The following is a 17296-nucleotide window of genomic DNA, read 5'->3' as shown; positions in this document are numbered from 1 at the left end:
CGCTTTAGCTAAACTATTCAAGATAGCGCCGTTTAAAGAACGAGGGTAAGCACGACGTAAAAAAAAAAAAAAAAAAAAAAAAAAAAAAAAAAAAAAGAGGTGCAACACGAGGACTTCCCAGGAGGTCACCCATCCTAGTACTACTCCCGCCCAAGCACGCTTAACTGCGGAGTTCTGATGGGATCCGGTGCATTAGTGCTGGTATGATCGCACCTATTATAATATGCGCACATAATTATCATATGCGTGTCTTGCGACGTAGGGTAAGTCGAGCTGCGAATCCCTGCGGGGCCCGTGCGAGCTTGCCTAAAATGAGGTCATTGAGACTCGCTTTAGCTAAACTATTCAAGATAGCGCCGTTTAAAGAACGAGGGTAAGCACGACGTAAAAAAAAAAAAAAAAAAAAAAAAAAAAAAAAAAAAAAAAAAAAAAGAGGTGCAACACGAGGACTTCCCAGGAGGTCACCCATCCAAGTACTACTCTCGCCCAAGCACGCTTAACTGCGGAGTTCTGATGGGATCCGGTGCATTAGTGCTGGTATGATCGCACCTATTAAAATATGCGCACATAATTATCATATGCATGTCTCGCGACGTAGGGTAAGTCGAGTTGCGAAACCCTGCGGGGCCCGTGCGAACTTGCCTAAAATGAGGTCATTGAGACTCGCTTTAGCTAAACCAACTCGAGGACTTCCCAGGAGGTCACCCATCCTAGTACTACTCTCGCCCAAGCACGCTTAACTGCGGAGTTCTGATGGGATCCGGTGAATTAGTGCTGGTATGATCGCACCTATTAAAATATGCGCACAAAATTATCGTATGCATGTCTCGCGACGTAGGGTAAGTCGAGTTGCAAATCCCTGCGGGGCCCGTGGGAGCTTGCCTAAAGTCAGGTCATTGAGACTCGCTTTAACAAAACTGTGCAAGATAGCGCCGTTTAAAGAACGAGGGTAAGCACGACGTAAAAAAAAAAAAAAAAAAAAAAAAGAGGTGCAACACGAGGACTTCCCAGGAGGTCACCCATCCTAGTACTACTCTCGCCCAAGCACGCTTAACTGCGGAGTTCTGATGGGATCCGGTGCATTAGTGCTGGTATGATCGCACCTATTAAAATATGCGCACATAATTATCATATGCGTGTCTTGCGACGTAGGGTAAGTCGAGCTGCGAATCCCTGCGGGGCCCGTGCGAGCTTGCCTAAAATGAGGTCATTGAGACTCGCTTTAGCTAAACTATTCAAGATAGTGCCGTTTAAAGAACGAGGGTAAGCACGACGTAAAAAAAAAAAAAAAAAAAAAGAGGTGCAACACGAGGACTTCCCAGGAGGTCACCCATCCTAGTACTACTCCCGCCCAAGCACGCTTAACTGCGGAGTTCTGATGGGATCCGGTGCATTAGTGCTGGTATGATCGCACCTATTATAATATGCGCACATAATTATCATATGCATGTCTTGCGACGTAGGGTAAGTCGAGCTGCGAATCCCTGCGGGGCCCGTGCGAGCTTGCCTAAAATGAGGTCATTGAGACTCGCTTTAGCTAAACTATTCAAGATAGTGCCGTTTAAAGAACGAGCGTAGGCACGACGTAAAAAAAAAAAAAAAAAAAAAAAAAAAAAAAAAAAAAAAAAAAAAAAAAAAAAAAAAAAAAAAAGAGGTGCAACACGAGGACTTCCCAGGAGGTCACCCATCCTAGTACTACTCTCGCCCAAGCACGCTTAACTGCGGAGTTCTGATGGGATCCGGTGCATTAGTGCTGGTATGATCGCACCTATTAAAATATGCGCACATAATTATCATATGCGTGTCTTGCGACGTAGGGTAAGTCGAGCTGCGAATCCCTGCGGGGCCCGTGCGAGCTTGCCTAAAATGAGCTCATTGAGACTCGCTTTAGCTAAACTATTCAAGATAGCGCCGTTTAAAGAACGAGGGTAAGCACGACGTAAAAAAAAAAAAAAAAAAAAAAGAGGTGCAACACGAGGACTTCCCAGGAGGTCACCCATCCTAGTACTACTCCCGCCCAAGCACGCTTAACTGCGGAGTTCTGATGGGATCCGGTGCATTAGTGCTGGTATGATCGCACCTATTATAATATGCGCACATAATTATCATATGCATGTCTTGCGACGTAGGGTAAGTCGAGCTGCGAATCCCTGCGGGGCCCGTGCGAGCTTGCCTAAAATGAGGTCATTGAGACTCGCTTTAGCTAAACTATTCAAGATAGTGCCGTTTAAAGAACGAGCGTAGGCACGACGTAAAAAAAAAAAAAAAAAAAAAAAAAAAAAAAAAAAAAAAAAAAAAAAAAAAAAAAAAAAGAGGTGCAACACGAGGACTTCCCAGGAGGTCACCCATCCTAGTACTACTCTCGCCCAAGCACGCTTAACTGCGGAGTTCTGATGGGATCCGGTGCATTAGTGCTGGTATGATCGCACCTATTATAATATGCGCACATAATTATCATATGCATGTCTCGCGACGTAGGGTAAGTCGAGTTGCAAATCCCTGCGGGGCCCGTGCGAGCTTGCCTAAAATCAGGTCATTGAGACTCGCTTTAACTAAACTGTGCAAGATAGCGCCGTTTAAAGAACGAGGGTAAGCACGACGTAAAAAAAAAAAAAAAAAAAAAAAAAAAAAAAAAGAGGTGCAACACGAGGACTTCCCAGGAGGTCACCCATCCTAGTACTACTCCCGCCCAAGCACGCTTAACTGCGGAGTTCTGATGGGATCCGGTGCATTAGTGCTGGTATGATCGCACCTATTATAATATGCGCACATAATTATCATATGCGTGTCTTGCGACGTAGGGTAGGTCGAGCTGCGAATCCCTGCGGGGCCCGTGCGAGCTTGCCTAAAATGAGGTCATTGAGACTCGCTTTAGCTAAACTATTCAAGATAGCGCCGTTTAAAGAACGAGGGTAAGCACGACGTAAAAAAAAAAAAAAAAAAAAAAAAAAAAAAAAAAAAAGAGGTGCAACACGAGGACTTCCCAGGAGGTCACCCATCCTAGTACTACTCCCGCCCAAGCACGCTTAACTGCGGAGTTCTGATGGGATCCGGTGCATTAGTGCTGGTATGATCGCACCTATTATAATATGCGCACATAATTATCATATGCGTGTCTTGCGACGTAGGGTAAGTCGAGCTGCGAATCCCTGCGGGGCCCGTGCGAGCTTGCCTAAAATGAGGTCATTGAGACTCGCTTTAGCTAAACTATTCAAGATAGCGCCGTTTAAAGAACGAGGGTAAGCACGACGTAAAAAAAAAAAAAAAAAAAAAAAAAAAAAAAAAAAAAAAAAGAGGTGCAACACGAGGACTTCCCAGGAGGTCACCCATCCAAGTACTACTCTCGCCCAAGCACGCTTAACTGCGGAGTTCTGATGGGATCCGGTGCATTAGTGCTGGTATGATCGCACCTATTAAAATATGCGCACATAATTATCATATGCATGTCTCGCGACGTAGGGTAAGTCGAGTTGCGAAACCCTGCGGGGCCCGTGCGAACTTGCCTAAAATGAGGTCATTGAGACTCGCTTTAGCTAAACTATTCAAGATAGCGCCGTTTAAAGAACGAGGGCAAGCACGACGTAAAAAAAAAAAAAAAAAAAAAAAAAGAGGTGCAACTCGAGGACTTCCCAGGAGGTCACCCATCCTAGTACTACTCTCGCCCAAGCACGCTTAACTGCGGAGTTCTGATGGGATCCGGTGAATTAGTGCTGGTATGATCGCACCTATTAAAATATGCGCACAAAATTATCGTATGCATGTCTCGCGACGTAGGGTAAGTCGAGTTGCAAATCCCTGCGGGGCCCGTGGGAGCTTGCCTAAAGTCAGGTCATTGAGACTCGCTTTAACAAAACTGTGCAAGATAGCGCCGTTTAAAGAACGAGGGTAAGCACGACGTAAAAAAAAAAAAAAAAAAAAAAAAGAGGTGCAACACGAGGACTTCCCAGGAGGTCACCCATCCTAGTACTACTCTCGCCCAAGCACGCTTAACTGCGGAGTTCTGATGGGATCCGGTGCATTAGTGCTGGTATGATCGCACCTATTAAAATATGCGCACATAATTATCATATGCGTGTCTTGCGACGTAGGGTAAGTCGAGCTGCGAATCCCTGCGGGGCCCGTGCGAGCTTGCCTAAAATGAGGTCATTGAGACTCGCTTTAGCTAAACTATTCAAGATAGCGCCGTTTAAAGAACGAGGGTAAGCACGACGTAAAAAAAAAAAAAAAAAAAAAAAAAAAAAAAAAAAAAAAAAAAAAAAAAAAAAAAAAAAAAAAAAAAAGAGGTGCAACACGAGGACTTCCCAGGAGGTCACCTATCCTAGTACTACTCTCGCCCAAGCACGCTTAACTGCGGAGTTCTGATGGGATCCGGTGCATTAGTGCTGGTATGATCGCACCTATTATAATATGCGCACATAATTATCATATGCATGTCTTGCGACGTAGGGTAAGTCGAGCTGCGAATCCCTGCGGGGCCTGTGGGAGCTTGCCTAAAATCAGGTCATTGAGACTCGCTTTAGCTAAACTATTCAAGATAGCGCCGTTTAAAGAACGAGGGTAAGCACGACGTAAAAAAAAAAAAAAAAAAAAAAAAAAAAAAAAAAAAAAAAAGAGGTGTAACACGAGGACTTCCCAGGAGGTCACCCATCCTAGTACTACTCTCGCCCAAGCACGCTTAACTGCGGAGTTCTGATGGGATCCGGTGCATTAGTGCTGGTATGATCGCACCTATTATAATATGCGCACATAATTATCATATGCATGTCTCGCGACGTAGGGTAAGTCGAGTTGCAAATCCCTGCGGGGCCCGTGCGAGCTTGCCTAAAATCAGGTCATTGAGACTCGCTTTAACTAAACTGTGCAAGATAGCGCCGTTTATAGAACGAGGGTAAGCACGACGTAAAAAAAAAAAAAAAAAAAAAAAAAAAAAAAAAAAAAAAAAAAAAAAAAAAAAAAAAAAAAAAAAAAAAAGAGGTGCAACACGAGGACTTCCCAGGAGGTCACCCATCCTAGTACTACTCCCGCCCAAGCACGCTTAACTGCGGAGTTCTGATGGGATCCGGTGCATTAGTGCTGGTATGATCGCACCTATTATAATATGCGCACATAATTATCATATGCGTGTCTTGCGACGTAGGGTAAGTCGAGCTGCGAATCCCTGCGGGGCCCGTGCGAGCTTGCCTAAAATGAGGTCATTGAGACTCGCTTTAGCTAAACTATTCAAGATAGCGCCGTTTAAAGAACGAGGGTAAGCACGACGTAAAAAAAAAAAAAAAAAAAAAAAAAAAAAAAAAAAAAAAAAAAAAAAAAAAAAAAAAAAAAAAGAGGTGCAACACGAGGACTTCCCAGGAGATCACCCATCCTAGTACTACTCCCGCCCAAGCACGCTTAACTGCGGAGTTCTGATGGGATCCGGTGCATTAGTGCTGGTATGATCGCACCTATTATAATATGCGCACATAATTATCATATGCGTGTCTTGCGACGTAGGGTAAGTCGAGCTGCGAATCCCTGCGGGGCCCGTGCGAGCTTGCCTAAAATGAGGTCATTGAGACTCGCTTTAGCTAAACTATTCAAGATAGCGCCGTTTAAAGAACGAGGGTAAGCACGACGTAAAAAAAAAAAAAAAAAAAAAAAAAAAAAAAAAAAAAAAAAAAAAAAAAAAAAAAAAAGAGGTGCAACACGAGGACTTCCCAGGAGGTCACCCATCCAAGTACTAATCTCGCCCAAGCACGCTTAACTGCGGAGTTCTGATGGGATCCGGTGCATTAGTGCTGGTATGATCGCACCTATTAAAATATGCGCACATAATTATCATATGCATGTCTCGCGACGTAGGGTAAGTCGAGTTGCGAAACCCTGCGGGGCCCGTGCGAACTTGCCTAAAATGAGGTCATTGAGACTCGCTTTAGCTAAACTATTCAAGATAGCGCCGTTTAAAGAACGAGGGCAAGCACGACGTAAAAAAAAAAAAAAAAAAAAAAAAAGAGGTGCAACTCGAGGACTTCCCAGGAGGTCACCCATCCTAGTACTACTCTCGCCCAAGCACGCTTAACTGCGGAGTTCTGATGGGATCCGGTGAATTAGTGCTGGTATGATCGCACCTATTAAAATATGCGCACAAAATTATCGTATGCATGTCTCGCGACGTAGGGTAAGTCGAGCTGCGAATCCCTGCGGGGCCTGTGGGAGCTTGCCTAAAATCAGGTCATTGAGACTCGCTTTAGCTAAACTATTCAAGATAGCGCCGTTTAAAGAACAAGGGTAAGCACGACGTAAAAAAAAAAAAAAAAAAAAAAAAAAAAAAAAAAGAGGTGCAACACGAGGACTTCCCAGGAGGTCACCCATCCTAGTACTACTCTCGCCCAAGCACGCTTAACTACGGAGTTCTGATGGGATCCGGTGCATTAGTGCTGGTATGATCGCACCTATTAAAATATGCGCACATAATTATCATATGCATGTCTCGCGACGTAGGGTAAGTCGAGTTGCAAATCCTTGCGGGGCCCGTGGGAGCTTGCCTAAAATCAGGTCATTGAGACTCGCTTTAACTAAACTGTGCAAGATAGCGCCGTTTAAAGAACGAGGGTAAGCACGACGTAAAAAAAAAAAAAAAAAAAAAGAGGTGCAACACGAGGACTTCCCAGGAGGTCACCCATCCTAGTACTACTCCCGCCCAAGCACGCTTAACTGCGGAGTTCTGATGGGATCCGGTGCATTAGTGCTGGTATGATCGCACCTATTATAATATGCGCACATAATTATCATATGCGTGTCTTGCGACGTAGGGTAAGTCGAGCTGCGAATCCCTGCGGGGCCCGTGCGAGCTTGCCTAAAATGAGGTCATTGAGACTCGCTTTAGCTAAACTATTCAAGATAGCGCCGTTTAAAGAACGAGGGTAAGCACGACGTAAAAAAAAAAAAAAAAAAAAAAAAAAAAAAAAAAAAAAAAAAAAAAAAAAAAGAGGTGCAACACGAGGACTTCCCAGGAGGTCACCCATCCTAGTACTACTCTCGCCCAAGCACGCTTAACTGCGGAGTTCTGATGGGATCCGGTGCATTAGTGCTGGTATGATCGCACCTATTAAAATATGCGCACATAATTATCATATGCATGTCTTGCGACGTAGGGTAAGTCGAGCTGCGAATCCCTGCGGGGCCCGTGCGAGCTTGCCTAAAATGAGGTCATTGAGACTCGCTTTAGCTAAACTATTCAAGATAGTGCCGTTTAAAGAACGAGGGTAGGCACGACGTAAAAAAAAAAAAAAGAGGTGCAACACAAGGACTTCCCAGGAGGTCACCCATCCTAGTACTACTCTCGCCCAAGCATGCTTAACTGCGGAGTTCTGATGGGATCCGGTGCATTAGTGCTGGTATGATCGCACCTTTTATAATATGCGCACATAATTATCATATGCATGTCTTGCGACGTAGGGTAAGTCGAGCTGCGAATCCCTGCGGGGCCCGTGCGAGCTTGCCTAAAATGAGGTCATTGAGACTCGCTTTAGCTAAACTATTCAAGATAGTGCCGTTTAAAGAACGAGCGTAGGCACGACGTAAAAAAAAAAAAAAAAAAAAAAAAAAAAAAAAAAAAAAAAAGAGGTGCAACACGAGGACTTCCCAGGAGGTCACCCATCCTAGTACTACTCTCGCCCAAGCACGCTTAACTGCGGAGTTCTGATGGGATCCGGTGCATTAGTGCTGGTATGATCGCACCTTTTATAATATGCGCACATAATTATCATATGCATGTCTTGCGACGTAGGGTAAGTCGAGCTGCGAATCCCTGCGGGGCCCGTGCGAGCTTGCCTAAAATGAGGTCATTGAGACTCGCTTTAGCTAAACTATTCAAGATAGCGCCGTTTAAAGAACAAGGGTAAGCACGACGTAAAAAAAAAAAAAAAAAAAAAAAAAAAAAGAGGTGCAACACGAGGACTTCCCAGGAGGTCACCCATCCTAGTACTACTCTCGCCCAAGCACGCTTAACTACGGAGTTCTGATGGGATCCGGTGCATTAGTGCTGGTATGATCGCACCTATTAAAATATGCGCACATAATTATCATATGCATGTCTCGCGACGTAGGGTAAGTCGAGTTGCAAATCCTTGCGGGGCCCGTGGGAGCTTGCCTAAAATCAGGTCATTGAGACTCGCTTTAACTAAACTGTGCAAGATAGCGCCGTTTAAAGAACGAGGGTAAGCACGACGTAAAAAAAAAAAAAAAAAAAAAAGAGGTGCAACACGAGGACTTCCCAGGAGGTCACCCATCCTAGTACTACTCCCGCCCAAGCACGCTTAACTGCGGAGTTCTGATGGGATCCGGTGCATTAGTGCTGGTATGATCGCACCTATTATAATATGCGCACATAATTATCATATGCGTGTCTTGCGACGTAGGGTAAGTCGAGCTGCGAATCCCTGCGGGGCCCGTGCGAGCTTGCCTAAAATGAGGTCATTGAGACTCGCTTTAGCTAAACTATTCAAGATAGCGCCGTTTAAAGAACGAGGGTAAGCACGACGTAAAAAAAAAAAAAAAAAAAAAAAAAAAAAAAAAAAAAAAAAAGAGGTGCAACACGAGGACTTCCCAGGAGGTCACCCATCCTAGTACTACTCTCGCCCAAGCACGCTTAACTGCGGAGTTCTGATGGGATCCGGTGCATTAGTGCTGGTATGATCGCACCTATTAAAATATGCGCACATAATTATCATATGCATGTCTCGCGACGTAGGGTAAGTCGAGTTGCGAAACCCTGCGGGGCCCGTGCGAACTTGCCTAAAATGAGGTCATTGAGACTCGCTTTAGCTAAACTATTCAAGATAGCGCCGTTTAAAGAACGAGGGCAAGCACGACGTAAAAAAAAAAAAAAAAAAAAAAGAGGTGCAACACGAGGACTTCCCAGGAGGTCACCCATCCTAGTACTACTCTCGCCCAAGCACGCTTAACTGCGGAGTTCTGATGGGATCCGGTGAATTAGTGCTGGTATGATCGCACCTATTAAAATATGCGCACAAAATTATCATATGCATGTCTCGCGACGTAGGGTAAGTCGAGTTGCAAATCCCTGCGGGGCCCGTGGGAGCTTGCCTAAAATCAGGTCATTGAGACTCGCTTTAACAAAACTGTGCAAGATAGCGCCGTTTAAAGAACGAGGGTAAGCACGACGTAAAAAAAAAAAAAAAAAAAAAAAAAAAGAGGTGCAACACGAGGACTTCCCAGGAGGTCACCCATCCTAGTACTACTCTCGCCCAAGCACGCTTAACTGCGGAGTTCTGATGGGATCCGGTGCATTAGTGCTGGTATGATCGCACCTATTATAATATGCGCACATAATTATCATATGCATGTCTTGCGACGTAGGGTAAGTCGAGCTGCGAATCCCTGCGGGGCCCGTGCGAGCTTGCCTAAAATGAGGTCATTGAGACTCGCTTTAGCTAAACTATTCAAGATAGTGCCGTTTAAAGAACGAGGGTAGGCACGACGTAAAAAAAAAAAAAAAAAAAAAAAAAGAGGTGCAACACAAGGACTTCCCAGGAGGTCACCCATCCTAGTACTACTCTCGCCCAAGCACGCTTAACTGCGGAGTTCTGATGGGATCCGGTGCATTAGTGCTGGTATGATCGCACCTATTATAATATGCGCACATAATTATCATATGCATGTCTTGCGACGTAGGGTAAGTCGAGCTGCGAATCCCTGCGGGACCCGTGCGAGCTTGCCTAAAATGAGGTCATTGAGACTCGCTTTAGCTAAACTATTCAAGATAGTGCCGTTTAAAGAACGAGCGTAGGCACAACGTAAAAAAAAAAAAAAAAAAAAAAAAAAAAAAAAAAAAAAAAAAAAAAAAAAAAAAAAGAGGTGCAACACGAGGACTTCCCAGGAGGTCACCCATCCTAGTACTACTCTCGCCCAAGCACGCTTAACTGCGGAGTTCTGATGGGATCCGGTGCATTAGTGCTGGTATGATCGCACCTATTATAATATGCGCACATAATTATCATATGCATGTCTTGCGACGTAGGGTAAGTCGAGCTGCGAATCCCTGCGGGACCCGTGCGAGCTTGCCTAAAATGAGGTCATTGAGACTCGCTTTAGCTAAACTATTCAAGATAGTGCCGTTTAAAGAACGAGCGTAGGCACAACGTAAAAAAAAAAAAAAAAAAAAAAAAAAAAAAAAAAAAAAAAAAAAAAAAAAAAAAAAAAAAAAAAGAGGTGCAACACGAGGACTTCCCAGGAGGTCACCCATCCTAGTACTACTCCCGCCCAAGCACGCTTAACTGCGGAGTTCTGATGGGATCCGGTGCATTAGTGCTGGTATGATCGCACCTATTATAATATGCGCACATAATTATCATATGCGTGTCTTGCGACGTAGGGTAAGTCGAGCTGCGAATCCCTGCGGGGCCCGTGCGAGCTTGCCTAAAATGAGGTCATTGAGACTCGCTTTAGCTAAACTATTCAAGATAGCGCCGTTTAAAGAACGAGGGTAAGCACGACGTAAAAAAAAAAAAAAAAAAAAAAAAAAAAAAAAAAAAAAAAAAAAAAAAAGAGGTGCAACACGAGGACTTCCCAGGAGATCACCCATCCTAGTACTACTCCCGCCCAAGCACGCTTAACTGCGGAGTTCTGATGGGATCCGGTGCATTAGTGCTGGTATGATCGCACCTATTATAATATGCGCACATAATTATCATATGCGTGTCTTGCGACGTAGGGTAAGTCGAGCTGCGAATCCCTGCGGGGCCCGTGCGAGCTTGCCTAAAATGAGGTCATTGAGACTCGCTTTAGCTAAACTATTCAAGATAGCGCCGTTTAAAGAACGAGGGTAAGCACGACGTAAAAAAAAAAAAAAAAAAAAAAAAAAAAAAAAAAAAAAAAAAAAAAAAAAAAAAAGAGGTGCAACACGAGGACTTCCCAGGAGGTCACCCATCCAAGTACTAATCTCGCCCAAGCACGCTTAACTGCGGAGTTCTGATGGGATCCGGTGCATTAGTGCTGGTATGATCGCACCTATTAAAATATGCGCACATAATTATCATATGCATGTCTCGCGACGTAGGGTAAGTCGAGTTGCGAAACCCTGCGGGGCCCGTGCGAACTTGCCTAAAATGAGGTCATTGAGACTCGCTTTAGCTAAACTATTCAAGATAGCGCCGTTTAAAGAACGAGGGCAAGCACGACGTAAAAAAAAAAAAAAAAAAAAAAAAGAGGTGCAACTCGAGGACTTCCCAGGAGGTCACCCATCCTAGTACTACTCTCGCCCAAGCACGCTTAACTGCGGAGTTCTGATGGGATCCGGTGAATTAGTGCTGGTATGATCGCACCTATTAAAATATGCGCACAAAATTATCGTATGCATGTCTCGCGACGTAGGGTAAGTCGAGCTGCGAATCCCTGCGGGGCCTGTGGGAGCTTGCCTAAAATCAGGTCATTGAGACTCGCTTTAGCTAAACTATTCAAGATAGCGCCGTTTAAAGAACAAGGGTAAGCACGACGTAAAAAAAAAAAAAAAAAAAAAAAAAAAAAAAAAAAAAAAAAAAAAAAAAAAAAAAAAAAAAAAAAAAGGTGCAACACGAGGACTTCCCAGGAGGTCACCCATCCTAGTACTACTCTCGCCCAAGCACGCTTAACTACGGAGTTCTGATGGGATCCGGTGCATTAGTGCTGGTATGATCGCACCTATTAAAATATGCGCACATAATTATCATATGCATGTCTCGCGACGTAGGGTAAGTCGAGTTGCAAATCCTTGCGGGGCCCGTGGGAGCTTGCCTAAAATCAGGTCATTGAGACTCGCTTTAACTAAACTGTGCAAGATAGCGCCGTTTAAAGAACGAGGGTAAGCACGACGTAAAAAAAAAAAAAAAAAAAAAAGAGGTGCAACACGAGGACTTCCCAGGAGGTCACCCATCCTAGTACTACTCCCGCCCAAGCACGCTTAACTGCGGAGTTCTGATGGGATCCGGTGCATTAGTGCTGGTATGATCGCACCTATTATAATATGCGCACATAATTATCATATGCGTGTCTTGCGACGTAGGGTAAGTCGAGCTGCGAATCCCTGCGGGGCCCGTGCGAGCTTGCCTAAAATGAGGTCATTGAGACTCGCTTTAGCTAAACTATTCAAGATAGCGCCGTTTAAAGAACGAGGGTAAGCACGACGTAAAAAAAAAAAAAAAAAAAAAAAAAAAAAAAAAAAAAAAAAAAAGAGGTGCAACACGAGGACTTCCCAGGAGGTCACCCATCCTAGTACTACTCTCGCCCAAGCACGCTTAACTGCGGAGTTCTGATGGGATCCGGTGCATTAGTGCTGGTATGATCGCACCTATTAAAATATGCGCACATAATTATCATATGCATGTCTTGCGACGTAGGGTAAGTCGAGCTGCGAATCCCTGCGGGGCCCGTGCGAGCTTGCCTAAAATGAGGTCATTGAGACTCGCTTTAGCTAAACTATTCAAGATAGTGCCGTTTAAAGAACGAGGGTAGGCACGACGTAAAAAAAAAAAAAAGAGGTGCAACACAAGGACTTCCCAGGAGGTCACCCATCCTAGTACTACTCTCGCCCAAGCATGCTTAACTGCGGAGTTCTGATGGGATCCGGTGCATTAGTGCTGGTATGATCGCACCTTTTATAATATGCGCACATAATTATCATATGCATGTCTTGCGACGTAGGGTAAGTCGAGCTGCGAATCCCTGCGGGGCCCGTGCGAGCTTGCCTAAAATGAGGTCATTGAGACTCGCTTTAGCTAAACTATTCAAGATAGTGCCGTTTAAAGAACGAGCGTAGGCACGACGTAAAAAAAAAAAAAAAAAAAAAAAAAAAAAAAAAAAAAAGAGGTGCAACACGAGGACTTCCCAGGAGGTCACCCATCCTAGTACTACTCTCGCCCAAGCACGCTTAACTGCGGAGTTCTGATGGGATCCGGTGCATTAGTGCTGGTATGATCGCACCTTTTATAATATGCGCACATAATTATCATATGCATGTCTTGCGACGTAGGGTAAGTCGAGCTGCGAATCCCTGCGGGGCCCGTGCGAGCTTGCCTAAAATGAGGTCATTGAGACTCGCTTTAGCTAAACTATTCAAGATAGCGCCGTTTAAAGAACAAGGGTAAGCACGACGTAAAAAAAAAAAAAAAAAAAAAAAAAAAAAAGAGGTGCAACACGAGGACTTCCCAGGAGGTCACCCATCCTAGTACTACTCTCGCCCAAGCACGCTTAACTACGGAGTTCTGATGGGATCCGGTGCATTAGTGCTGGTATGATCGCACCTATTAAAATATGCGCACATAATTATCATATGCATGTCTCGCGACGTAGGGTAAGTCGAGTTGCAAATCCTTGCGGGGCCCGTGGGAGCTTGCCTAAAATCAGGTCATTGAGACTCGCTTTAACTAAACTGTGCAAGATAGCGCCGTTTAAAGAACGAGGGTAAGCACGACGTAAAAAAAAAAAAAAAAAAAAAAGAGGTGCAACACGAGGACTTCCCAGGAGGTCACCCATCCTAGTACTACTCCCGCCCAAGCACGCTTAACTGCGGAGTTCTGATGGGATCCGGTGCATTAGTGCTGGTATGATCGCACCTATTATAATATGCGCACATAATTATCATATGCGTGTCTTGCGACGTAGGGTAAGTCGAGCTGCGAATCCCTGCGGGGCCCGTGCGAGCTTGCCTAAAATGAGGTCATTGAGACTCGCTTTAGCTAAACTATTCAAGATAGCGCCGTTTAAAGAACGAGGGTAAGCACGACGTAAAAAAAAAAAAAAAAAAAAAAAAAAAAAAAAAAAAAAAAAAAAAAAGATGTGCAACACGAGGACTTCCCAGGAGGTCACCCATCCTAGTACTACTCTCGCCCAAGCACGCTTAACTGCGGAGTTCTGATGGGATCCGGTGCATTAGTGCTGGTATGATCGCACCTATTAAAATATGCGCACATAATTATCATATGCATGTCTCGCGACGTAGGGTAAGTCGAGTTGCGAAACCCTGCGGGGCCCGTGCGAACTTGCCTAAAATGAGGTCATTGAGACTCGCTTTAGCTAAACTATTCAAGATAGCGCCGTTTAAAGAACGAGGGCAAGCACGACGTAAAAAAAAAAAAAAAAAAAAAAGAGGTGCAACACGAGGACTTCCCAGGAGGTCACCCATCCTAGTACTACTCTCGCCCAAGCACGCTTAACTGCGGAGTTCTGATGGGATCCGGTGAATTAGTGCTGGTATGATCGCACCTATTAAAATATGCGCACAAAATTATCATATGCATGTCTCGCGACGTAGGGTAAGTCGAGTTGCAAATCCCTGCGGGGCCCGTGGGAGCTTGCCTAAAATCAGGTCATTGAGACTCGCTTTAACAAAACTGTGCAAGATAGCGCCGTTTAAAGAACGAGGGTAAGCACGACGTAAAAAAAAAAAAAAAAAAAAAAAAAGAGGTGCAACACGAGGACTTCCCAGGAGGTCACCCATCCTAGTACTACTCTCGCCCAAGCACGCTTAACTGCGGAGTTCTGATGGGATCCGGTGCATTAGTGCTGGTATGATCGCACCTATTATAATATGCGCACATAATTATCATATGCATGTCTTGCGACGTAGGGTAAGTCGAGCTGCGAATCCCTGCGGGGCCCGTGCGAGCTTGCCTAAAATGAGGTCATTGAGACTCGCTTTAGCTAAACTATTCAAGATAGTGCCGTTTAAAGAACGAGGGTAGGCACGACGTAAAAAAAAAAAAAAAAAAAAAAAAAGAGGTGCAACACAAGGACTTCCCAGGAGGTCACCCATCCTAGTACTACTCTCGCCCAAGCACGCTTAACTGCGGAGTTCTGATGGGATCCGGTGCATTAGTGCTGGTATGATCGCACCTATTATAATATGCGCACATAATTATCATATGCATGTCTTGCGACGTAGGGTAAGTCGAGCTGCGAATCCCTGCGGGACCCGTGCGAGCTTGCCTAAAATGAGGTCATTGAGACTCGCTTTAGCTAAACTATTCAAGATAGTGCCGTTTAAAGAACGAGCGTAGGCACAACGTAAAAAAAAAAAAAAAAAAAAAAAAAAAAAAAAAAAAAAAAAAAAAAAAAAAAAAAAAAAAAAAAAAAAAAGAGGTGCAACACGAGGACTTCCCAGGAGGTCACCCATCCTAGTACTACTCTCGCCCAAGCACGCTTAACTGCGGAGTTCTGATGGGATCCGGTGCATTAGTGCTGGTATGATCGCACCTATTAAAATATGCGCACATAATTATCATATGCATGTCTCGCGACGTAGGGTAAGTCGAGTTGCGAAACCCTGCGGGGCCCGTGCGAACTTGCCTAAAATGAGGTCATTGAGACTCGCTTTAGCTAAACTATTCAAGATAGCGCCGTTTAAAGAACGAGGGCAAGCACGACGTAAAAAAAAAAAAAAAAAAAAAAAAGAGGTGCAACACGAGGACTTCCCAGGAGGTCACCCATCCTAGTACTACTCTCGCCCAAGCACGCTTAACTGCGGGGTTCTGATGGGATCCGGTGAATTAGTGCTGGTATGATCGCACCTATTAAAATATGCGCACAAAATTATCATATGCATGTCTCGCGACGTAGGGTAAGTCGAGTTGCAAATCCCTGCGGGGCCCGTGGGAGCTTGCCTAAAATCAGGTCATTGAGACTCGCTTTAACAAAACTGTGCAAGATAGCGCCGTTTAAAGAACGAGGGTAAGCACGACGTAAAAAAAAAAAAAAAAAAAAAGAGGTGCAACACGAGGACTTCCCAGGAGGTCACCCATCCTAGTACTACTCTCGCCCAAGCACGCTTAACTGCGGAGTTCTGATGGGATCCGGTGCATTAGTGCTGGTATGATCGCACCTATTATAATATGCGCACATAATTATCATATGCATGTCTTGCGACGTAGGGTAAGTCGAGCTGCGAATCCCTGCGGGGCCTGTGGGAGCTTGCCTAAAATCAGGTCATTGAGACTCGCTTTAGCTAAACTATTCAAGATAGTGCCGTTTAAAGAACGAGCGTAGGCACGACGTATTAAAAAAAAAAAAAAAAAAAAAAAAAAAAAAAAAAAAAAAAAAAAAAAAAGAGGTGCAACACGAGGACTTCCCAGGAGGTCACCCATCCTAGTACTACTCTCGCCCAAGCACGCTTAACTGCAGAATTCTGATGGGATCCGGTGCATTAGTGCTGGTATGATCGCACCTATTATAATATGCGCACATAATTATCATATGCATGTCTTGCGACGTAGGGTAAGTCGAGCTGCGAATCCCTGCGGGGCCCGTGCGAGCTTGCCTAAAATGAGGTCATTGAGACTCGCTTTAGCTAAACTATTCAAGATAGCGCCGTTTAAAGAACGAGGGTAAGCACGACGTAAAAAAAAAAAAAAGAGGTGCAACACAAGGACTTCCCAGGAGGTCACCCATCCTAGTACTACTCTCGCCCAAGCATGCTTAACTGCGGAGTTCTGATGGGATCCGGTGCATTAGTGCTGGTATGATCGCACCTATTATAATATGCGCACATAATTATCATATGCATGTCTCGCGACGTAGGGTAAGTCGAGTTGCAAATCCCTGCGGGGCCCGTGCGAGCTTGCCTAAAATCAGGTCATTGAGACTCGCTTTAACTAAACTGTGCAAGATAGCGCCGTTTATAGAACGAGGGTAAGCACGACGTAAAAAAAAAAAAAAAAAAAAAAAAAAAAAAAAAAAAAAAAAAAAAAAAAAAAAGAGGTGCAACACGAGGACTTCCCAGGAGGTCACCCATCCTAGTACTACTCTCGCCCAAGCACGCTTAACTGCGGAGTTCTGATGGGATCCGGTGCATTAGTGCTGGTATGATCGCACCTATTAAAATATGCGCACATAATTATCATATGCATGTCTTGCGACGTAGGGTAAGTCGAGCTGCGAATCCCTGCGGGGCCCGTGCGAGCTTGCCTAAAATGAGGTCATTGAGACTCGCTTTAGCTAAACTATTCAAGATAGTGCCGTTTAAAGAACGAGGGTAGGCACGACGTAAAAAAAAAAAAAAGAGGTGCAACACAAGGACTTCCCAGGAGGTCACCCATCCTAGTACTACTCTCGCCCAAGCATGCTTAACTGCGGAGTTCTGATGGGATCCGGTGCATTAGTGCTGGTATGATCGCACCTTTTATAATATGCGCACATAATTATCATATGCATGTCTTGCGACGTAGGGTAAGTCGAGCTGCGAATCCCTGCGGGGCCCGTGCGAGCTTGCCTAAAATGAGGTCATTGAGACTCGCTTTAGCTAAACTATTCAAGATAGTGCCGTTTAAAG

General features: G+C 44.6%; 52 non-coding genes and 1 pseudogene across 52 annotated transcripts; all 53 read right to left on the bottom strand.

Moving 5' to 3' along the window:
- Window positions 1–96: 96 nt before the first annotated feature.
- Window positions 97–215, bottom strand: LOC148557920 (5S ribosomal RNA). The gene has a single exon (XR_015888486.1). It is a non-coding gene; the product is annotated as a 5S ribosomal RNA (ribosomal RNA).
- Window positions 216–432: 217 nt separating this feature from the next.
- On the bottom strand, window positions 433–551 carry LOC148557919 (5S ribosomal RNA). The gene has a single exon (XR_015888535.1). It is a non-coding gene; the product is annotated as a 5S ribosomal RNA (ribosomal RNA).
- Window positions 552–673: 122 nt separating this feature from the next.
- Window positions 674–791, bottom strand: LOC148557918 (5S ribosomal RNA; annotated as a pseudogene).
- A 195-nt stretch (window positions 792–986) lies between these two features.
- LOC148557917 (5S ribosomal RNA) lies at window positions 987–1105 on the bottom strand. Its single transcript, XR_015891075.1, has one exon. It is a non-coding gene; the product is annotated as a 5S ribosomal RNA (ribosomal RNA).
- Window positions 1106–1297: 192 nt separating this feature from the next.
- Window positions 1298–1416, bottom strand: LOC148557916 (5S ribosomal RNA). Its single transcript, XR_015888475.1, has one exon. It is a non-coding gene; the product is annotated as a 5S ribosomal RNA (ribosomal RNA).
- Window positions 1417–1651: 235 nt separating this feature from the next.
- Window positions 1652–1770, bottom strand: LOC148557915 (5S ribosomal RNA). The gene has a single exon (XR_015891064.1). It is a non-coding gene; the product is annotated as a 5S ribosomal RNA (ribosomal RNA).
- Window positions 1771–1963: 193 nt separating this feature from the next.
- On the bottom strand, window positions 1964–2082 carry LOC148557914 (5S ribosomal RNA). Its single transcript, XR_015888464.1, has one exon. It is a non-coding gene; the product is annotated as a 5S ribosomal RNA (ribosomal RNA).
- A 230-nt stretch (window positions 2083–2312) lies between these two features.
- Window positions 2313–2431, bottom strand: LOC148557913 (5S ribosomal RNA). The gene has a single exon (XR_015891053.1). It is a non-coding gene; the product is annotated as a 5S ribosomal RNA (ribosomal RNA).
- Window positions 2432–2635: 204 nt separating this feature from the next.
- Window positions 2636–2754, bottom strand: LOC148557912 (5S ribosomal RNA). The gene has a single exon (XR_015888453.1). It is a non-coding gene; the product is annotated as a 5S ribosomal RNA (ribosomal RNA).
- A 208-nt stretch (window positions 2755–2962) lies between these two features.
- Window positions 2963–3081, bottom strand: LOC148557911 (5S ribosomal RNA). The gene has a single exon (XR_015888423.1). It is a non-coding gene; the product is annotated as a 5S ribosomal RNA (ribosomal RNA).
- A 212-nt stretch (window positions 3082–3293) lies between these two features.
- LOC148557910 (5S ribosomal RNA) lies at window positions 3294–3412 on the bottom strand. The gene has a single exon (XR_015888534.1). It is a non-coding gene; the product is annotated as a 5S ribosomal RNA (ribosomal RNA).
- A 196-nt stretch (window positions 3413–3608) lies between these two features.
- Window positions 3609–3727, bottom strand: LOC148557909 (5S ribosomal RNA). Its single transcript, XR_015890093.1, has one exon. It is a non-coding gene; the product is annotated as a 5S ribosomal RNA (ribosomal RNA).
- Window positions 3728–3922: 195 nt separating this feature from the next.
- On the bottom strand, window positions 3923–4041 carry LOC148557908 (5S ribosomal RNA). The gene has a single exon (XR_015891042.1). It is a non-coding gene; the product is annotated as a 5S ribosomal RNA (ribosomal RNA).
- A 239-nt stretch (window positions 4042–4280) lies between these two features.
- On the bottom strand, window positions 4281–4399 carry LOC148557907 (5S ribosomal RNA). Its single transcript, XR_015889992.1, has one exon. It is a non-coding gene; the product is annotated as a 5S ribosomal RNA (ribosomal RNA).
- Window positions 4400–4611: 212 nt separating this feature from the next.
- LOC148557906 (5S ribosomal RNA) lies at window positions 4612–4730 on the bottom strand. The gene has a single exon (XR_015890012.1). It is a non-coding gene; the product is annotated as a 5S ribosomal RNA (ribosomal RNA).
- Window positions 4731–4971: 241 nt separating this feature from the next.
- On the bottom strand, window positions 4972–5090 carry LOC148557905 (5S ribosomal RNA). The gene has a single exon (XR_015888327.1). It is a non-coding gene; the product is annotated as a 5S ribosomal RNA (ribosomal RNA).
- A 234-nt stretch (window positions 5091–5324) lies between these two features.
- Window positions 5325–5443, bottom strand: LOC148557904 (5S ribosomal RNA). The gene has a single exon (XR_015889370.1). It is a non-coding gene; the product is annotated as a 5S ribosomal RNA (ribosomal RNA).
- A 229-nt stretch (window positions 5444–5672) lies between these two features.
- LOC148557903 (5S ribosomal RNA) lies at window positions 5673–5791 on the bottom strand. Its single transcript, XR_015888728.1, has one exon. It is a non-coding gene; the product is annotated as a 5S ribosomal RNA (ribosomal RNA).
- Window positions 5792–5987: 196 nt separating this feature from the next.
- Window positions 5988–6106, bottom strand: LOC148557902 (5S ribosomal RNA). Its single transcript, XR_015890092.1, has one exon. It is a non-coding gene; the product is annotated as a 5S ribosomal RNA (ribosomal RNA).
- A 205-nt stretch (window positions 6107–6311) lies between these two features.
- LOC148557901 (5S ribosomal RNA) lies at window positions 6312–6430 on the bottom strand. The gene has a single exon (XR_015888613.1). It is a non-coding gene; the product is annotated as a 5S ribosomal RNA (ribosomal RNA).
- Window positions 6431–6622: 192 nt separating this feature from the next.
- LOC148557900 (5S ribosomal RNA) lies at window positions 6623–6741 on the bottom strand. The gene has a single exon (XR_015888216.1). It is a non-coding gene; the product is annotated as a 5S ribosomal RNA (ribosomal RNA).
- A 223-nt stretch (window positions 6742–6964) lies between these two features.
- LOC148557899 (5S ribosomal RNA) lies at window positions 6965–7083 on the bottom strand. The gene has a single exon (XR_015891030.1). It is a non-coding gene; the product is annotated as a 5S ribosomal RNA (ribosomal RNA).
- A 185-nt stretch (window positions 7084–7268) lies between these two features.
- LOC148557898 (5S ribosomal RNA) lies at window positions 7269–7387 on the bottom strand. Its single transcript, XR_015890364.1, has one exon. It is a non-coding gene; the product is annotated as a 5S ribosomal RNA (ribosomal RNA).
- Window positions 7388–7599: 212 nt separating this feature from the next.
- On the bottom strand, window positions 7600–7718 carry LOC148557897 (5S ribosomal RNA). Its single transcript, XR_015891019.1, has one exon. It is a non-coding gene; the product is annotated as a 5S ribosomal RNA (ribosomal RNA).
- Window positions 7719–7918: 200 nt separating this feature from the next.
- LOC148557896 (5S ribosomal RNA) lies at window positions 7919–8037 on the bottom strand. Its single transcript, XR_015888612.1, has one exon. It is a non-coding gene; the product is annotated as a 5S ribosomal RNA (ribosomal RNA).
- Window positions 8038–8230: 193 nt separating this feature from the next.
- On the bottom strand, window positions 8231–8349 carry LOC148557895 (5S ribosomal RNA). Its single transcript, XR_015888105.1, has one exon. It is a non-coding gene; the product is annotated as a 5S ribosomal RNA (ribosomal RNA).
- A 213-nt stretch (window positions 8350–8562) lies between these two features.
- On the bottom strand, window positions 8563–8681 carry LOC148557894 (5S ribosomal RNA). The gene has a single exon (XR_015891008.1). It is a non-coding gene; the product is annotated as a 5S ribosomal RNA (ribosomal RNA).
- Window positions 8682–8874: 193 nt separating this feature from the next.
- On the bottom strand, window positions 8875–8993 carry LOC148557893 (5S ribosomal RNA). The gene has a single exon (XR_015889027.1). It is a non-coding gene; the product is annotated as a 5S ribosomal RNA (ribosomal RNA).
- A 198-nt stretch (window positions 8994–9191) lies between these two features.
- Window positions 9192–9310, bottom strand: LOC148557892 (5S ribosomal RNA). The gene has a single exon (XR_015890996.1). It is a non-coding gene; the product is annotated as a 5S ribosomal RNA (ribosomal RNA).
- Window positions 9311–9506: 196 nt separating this feature from the next.
- LOC148557891 (5S ribosomal RNA) lies at window positions 9507–9625 on the bottom strand. Its single transcript, XR_015888897.1, has one exon. It is a non-coding gene; the product is annotated as a 5S ribosomal RNA (ribosomal RNA).
- A 227-nt stretch (window positions 9626–9852) lies between these two features.
- On the bottom strand, window positions 9853–9971 carry LOC148557890 (5S ribosomal RNA). The gene has a single exon (XR_015890985.1). It is a non-coding gene; the product is annotated as a 5S ribosomal RNA (ribosomal RNA).
- A 235-nt stretch (window positions 9972–10206) lies between these two features.
- LOC148557889 (5S ribosomal RNA) lies at window positions 10207–10325 on the bottom strand. The gene has a single exon (XR_015887995.1). It is a non-coding gene; the product is annotated as a 5S ribosomal RNA (ribosomal RNA).
- A 220-nt stretch (window positions 10326–10545) lies between these two features.
- Window positions 10546–10664, bottom strand: LOC148557888 (5S ribosomal RNA). Its single transcript, XR_015889369.1, has one exon. It is a non-coding gene; the product is annotated as a 5S ribosomal RNA (ribosomal RNA).
- Window positions 10665–10890: 226 nt separating this feature from the next.
- Window positions 10891–11009, bottom strand: LOC148557887 (5S ribosomal RNA). The gene has a single exon (XR_015888727.1). It is a non-coding gene; the product is annotated as a 5S ribosomal RNA (ribosomal RNA).
- Window positions 11010–11204: 195 nt separating this feature from the next.
- On the bottom strand, window positions 11205–11323 carry LOC148557886 (5S ribosomal RNA). Its single transcript, XR_015890091.1, has one exon. It is a non-coding gene; the product is annotated as a 5S ribosomal RNA (ribosomal RNA).
- A 236-nt stretch (window positions 11324–11559) lies between these two features.
- Window positions 11560–11678, bottom strand: LOC148557885 (5S ribosomal RNA). Its single transcript, XR_015888675.1, has one exon. It is a non-coding gene; the product is annotated as a 5S ribosomal RNA (ribosomal RNA).
- A 193-nt stretch (window positions 11679–11871) lies between these two features.
- Window positions 11872–11990, bottom strand: LOC148557884 (5S ribosomal RNA). Its single transcript, XR_015887885.1, has one exon. It is a non-coding gene; the product is annotated as a 5S ribosomal RNA (ribosomal RNA).
- A 215-nt stretch (window positions 11991–12205) lies between these two features.
- On the bottom strand, window positions 12206–12324 carry LOC148557883 (5S ribosomal RNA). Its single transcript, XR_015890974.1, has one exon. It is a non-coding gene; the product is annotated as a 5S ribosomal RNA (ribosomal RNA).
- A 185-nt stretch (window positions 12325–12509) lies between these two features.
- Window positions 12510–12628, bottom strand: LOC148557882 (5S ribosomal RNA). Its single transcript, XR_015890363.1, has one exon. It is a non-coding gene; the product is annotated as a 5S ribosomal RNA (ribosomal RNA).
- Window positions 12629–12837: 209 nt separating this feature from the next.
- On the bottom strand, window positions 12838–12956 carry LOC148557881 (5S ribosomal RNA). Its single transcript, XR_015890963.1, has one exon. It is a non-coding gene; the product is annotated as a 5S ribosomal RNA (ribosomal RNA).
- A 201-nt stretch (window positions 12957–13157) lies between these two features.
- Window positions 13158–13276, bottom strand: LOC148557880 (5S ribosomal RNA). The gene has a single exon (XR_015888611.1). It is a non-coding gene; the product is annotated as a 5S ribosomal RNA (ribosomal RNA).
- A 193-nt stretch (window positions 13277–13469) lies between these two features.
- LOC148557879 (5S ribosomal RNA) lies at window positions 13470–13588 on the bottom strand. The gene has a single exon (XR_015887775.1). It is a non-coding gene; the product is annotated as a 5S ribosomal RNA (ribosomal RNA).
- Window positions 13589–13806: 218 nt separating this feature from the next.
- LOC148557878 (5S ribosomal RNA) lies at window positions 13807–13925 on the bottom strand. The gene has a single exon (XR_015889470.1). It is a non-coding gene; the product is annotated as a 5S ribosomal RNA (ribosomal RNA).
- Window positions 13926–14118: 193 nt separating this feature from the next.
- On the bottom strand, window positions 14119–14237 carry LOC148557877 (5S ribosomal RNA). Its single transcript, XR_015889026.1, has one exon. It is a non-coding gene; the product is annotated as a 5S ribosomal RNA (ribosomal RNA).
- Window positions 14238–14433: 196 nt separating this feature from the next.
- On the bottom strand, window positions 14434–14552 carry LOC148557876 (5S ribosomal RNA). Its single transcript, XR_015890952.1, has one exon. It is a non-coding gene; the product is annotated as a 5S ribosomal RNA (ribosomal RNA).
- Window positions 14553–14748: 196 nt separating this feature from the next.
- On the bottom strand, window positions 14749–14867 carry LOC148557875 (5S ribosomal RNA). The gene has a single exon (XR_015888895.1). It is a non-coding gene; the product is annotated as a 5S ribosomal RNA (ribosomal RNA).
- A 241-nt stretch (window positions 14868–15108) lies between these two features.
- LOC148557874 (5S ribosomal RNA) lies at window positions 15109–15227 on the bottom strand. The gene has a single exon (XR_015890941.1). It is a non-coding gene; the product is annotated as a 5S ribosomal RNA (ribosomal RNA).
- A 195-nt stretch (window positions 15228–15422) lies between these two features.
- On the bottom strand, window positions 15423–15541 carry LOC148557873 (5S ribosomal RNA). Its single transcript, XR_015890716.1, has one exon. It is a non-coding gene; the product is annotated as a 5S ribosomal RNA (ribosomal RNA).
- Window positions 15542–15733: 192 nt separating this feature from the next.
- LOC148557872 (5S ribosomal RNA) lies at window positions 15734–15852 on the bottom strand. The gene has a single exon (XR_015890930.1). It is a non-coding gene; the product is annotated as a 5S ribosomal RNA (ribosomal RNA).
- A 223-nt stretch (window positions 15853–16075) lies between these two features.
- On the bottom strand, window positions 16076–16194 carry LOC148557871 (5S ribosomal RNA). The gene has a single exon (XR_015890590.1). It is a non-coding gene; the product is annotated as a 5S ribosomal RNA (ribosomal RNA).
- Window positions 16195–16379: 185 nt separating this feature from the next.
- LOC148557870 (5S ribosomal RNA) lies at window positions 16380–16498 on the bottom strand. Its single transcript, XR_015890361.1, has one exon. It is a non-coding gene; the product is annotated as a 5S ribosomal RNA (ribosomal RNA).
- A 224-nt stretch (window positions 16499–16722) lies between these two features.
- Window positions 16723–16841, bottom strand: LOC148557869 (5S ribosomal RNA). The gene has a single exon (XR_015890919.1). It is a non-coding gene; the product is annotated as a 5S ribosomal RNA (ribosomal RNA).
- A 185-nt stretch (window positions 16842–17026) lies between these two features.
- Window positions 17027–17145, bottom strand: LOC148557868 (5S ribosomal RNA). Its single transcript, XR_015890360.1, has one exon. It is a non-coding gene; the product is annotated as a 5S ribosomal RNA (ribosomal RNA).
- Window positions 17146–17296: the final 151 nt, after the last annotated feature.

The sequence above is a fragment of the Arachis ipaensis genome, chromosome B6 (assembly GCF_059453495.1).
Source record: "Arachis ipaensis isolate K30076 ecotype BB chromosome B6, ASM5945349v1, whole genome shotgun sequence".
NCBI classification, from domain to species: domain Eukaryota; kingdom Viridiplantae; phylum Streptophyta; class Magnoliopsida; order Fabales; family Fabaceae; genus Arachis; species Arachis ipaensis.
Note: the sequence above shows the minus strand (reverse complement) of the source record. Positions and strands in the feature narration are given on the sequence as shown.